This window comes from Lolium rigidum, chromosome 1 (genome assembly GCF_022539505.1).
Source record: "Lolium rigidum isolate FL_2022 chromosome 1, APGP_CSIRO_Lrig_0.1, whole genome shotgun sequence".
Taxonomy (NCBI): Eukaryota; Viridiplantae; Streptophyta; class Magnoliopsida; order Poales; family Poaceae; genus Lolium; species Lolium rigidum.
In genome coordinates, this window is record NC_061508.1 from 262,170,670 (window position 1) to 262,173,436 (window position 2,767).

The following is a 2,767-nucleotide window of genomic DNA, read 5'->3' on the forward strand; positions in this document are numbered from 1 at the left end:
GTTCTACAAACCTCTGCTCTTGGAGGCCCAACACTGTCTACAAGAATAGAAGCTCCCGTAGACATCAGGTTCATGTCTACGTTTGGCCCGTTGTATATGGACTTGTAAATTTAAGCTTCAGTTTCTAGGCAAAAAAAATGTCACTTCAAGTTAAAGCTTCATTTCAAAAAAAAAATTGACCAGATTGCATTTTTTGTGCAAAATCATATTCATAGATGACACGATAAGAGGTGGTATAACTTATCACAAAAAGTATATGTAAGAATATACACGAGGTTACAGAAACGTGTGCACTAACACACTAGAACACTAACAAAATGTGTCGACTACAGGAGGAATCTCTGACACGAAATCAGGTTTCGTAGATAGACGCGTTTTGGATGTAGAATTTCCGCGGGATCATTTTGATATATTATGCGTTTTTTTTCGAGTTCGTATGCAACCAGAAATCCAGTTTGATGATTTTCCCACGCAATTTTGCAAAAAAGTCGAAATTATTGTTTGTTAATTCTCAGTGGTAAAAGATGACATAATACATGGGCATCTTGAAGGAATTTATTTTTTGAAATTTGTATCTATTTTCTTATTTTGTAAAGAGGTAAAAAAGGCGATCCACGGGGGGGGGGGGTGGAGTTGCGTGGGGAGTAAAAAAAGTTACGTGGCGCATGGAACTCATGTGCGCCACGGGTTCTTCAGACATCACCTTCGGTAGCATTTGGATCATCAACAATTGTGACACCCTCAAGATCCAAGGGACGTCCGGTCATCGGATGAATGGGGTTCTGTCACGATGTCCACCCTTACGGCCCATAGCTAGCAACGGAGGTGGAGGCAGAACCCCAGCGCGGAAGAGTATACGCTGCACAGGATCTGATGGCTGTGCCCCAACAAATAGCCAGTACCTACAACATAAGTATAGTTGTACTGTGTCACAAAAAGTTGCAGGTTTTGCAGCGCAGGCCGAATAAACATCGTGTCATACTTAGAGCAATTACTTATTAGGTCTGCTATGGATATAATCAAGCACATACGATGTACTTAAAACAGTGCTGCTATGATGCAATCAAGCACAACTCATGTAATCGAAATGCTGAATCCTTGTTCATTAAATCAATAATTCTCCACTAATGGAGGGAGGCTGCAAGAAGTGAATGATGCTTGTCGTTTGGCATTGCAATCAACAAGCATTGTGCAGCACGAGATAGTTTCGATTGCTTTTTCTTTTGTGTACTCAACATCCCAATGATATAATGTACTTGCACGAAGCAAAGCATGATACGGGAAAAAAGCCTAACTTATTTAGGTTTCAGACACTGGCGGAGCTTCATTGTAGCAAAACCAGACCATGGCCCGCAAAGGTTAGTACTTACGGGGATGAAAACATAGAATGTTTACTTCTAGAGTAGGTGCGAGCGAAGCTGACGGTAAGGCTGTTTTCGGCCAAAAAGGAAAAAAACTGAATAATAGTCAGTAGGATGAATATCGAGGGAGCACAAAAACTCACTTGACCCGGTCGAATTTCAGTCCCATCCTCTTGCCACCATCCTTCCCTAAAAATGCACACATTTCCTCATCAGCTATCACTAAAGCTCCCACGCACGCCCAAATCCTTCGCAGGTACGACAAGAGTAGCACAGCTAAGCGGAGCCGACTCTTGGGAATAAATAAGCGGGCTCCACGGGGCTACATGAACAGATCGAGTGGGAAATCGAGGTGGGGGAATCTCACCGGGGAGCGGGTTGTAGTAGCCGAGGACCTCGAGGTGCTTCCCGTCGCGCGGGGAGCGGTGATACGCGTTCAACACGCGTCCGTTGGGAACCCCAAGAGGAAGGTGTGATGCGTACAGCGGCAAGTTTCCCTCAGTATGAAACCAAGGTTATCGAACGAGTAGGAGCCAAGAAGCACGGTGAAGGTTGATGGCGGCGGGATGTAGTGCGGCGCAACACCGAGGATTCCGGCGCCAACGTGGAACCTGCACAACACAACCAAAGTACTTTGCCCCAACGAAACGAGTGAGGTTGTCAATCTCACCGAGCTTGCTGTAATAAAGGATTAACCGTATTGTGTGGAAAATGATTGTTTGCGAGAAAACGAGTAGAACGATATTGCGATAGATTGTATTTCGATAAAGAGAATTGGACCGGGGTCCACGGTTCACTAGAGGTGTCTCTCCCATAAGATAAACAGCATGTTGGGTGAACAAATTACGGTTGGGCAATTGACAAATAAAGAGGGCATGACCATGCACATACATATCATGATGAGTATAGTGAGATTTAATTGGGCATTACGACAAAGTACATAGACCGCCATCCAAGCTGCATCTATGCCTAAAAAGTCCACCTTCGAGGTTATCATCAAGCTGCAAAGCAACGAGACAATTGCATTAAGTATGGTGCGTAATGTAATCAACAACTACATCCTTAGACATAGCATCAATGTTTTATCCCTAGTGGCAACGGCACAACACAACCTTAGAACTTTACGTCCATTGTCCCGAGTGTCAATGCGAGGCATGAACCCACTATCGAGCATAAATACTCCCTCTTGGAGTTACAAGCATCTACTTGGCCAGAGCATCTACTAGTAACGGAGAGCATGCAAGATCATAAACAACACATAGATATAAATTTTATAATCAACATAACAAGTATTCTCTATTCATCGGATCCCAACAAACGCAACATATAGAATTACAGATAGATGATCTTGATCATGTTAGGCAGCTCACAAGATCCGACAATGATAGCACAATGGGGAGAAGACA

General features: G+C 43.7%; 1 pseudogene; it reads right to left on the reverse strand.

Moving 5' to 3' along the window:
- Nucleotides 1–692: 692 nt before the first annotated feature.
- LOC124658179 lies at nt 693–1,801 on the reverse strand (annotated as a pseudogene).
- Nucleotides 1,802–2,767: the final 966 nt, after the last annotated feature.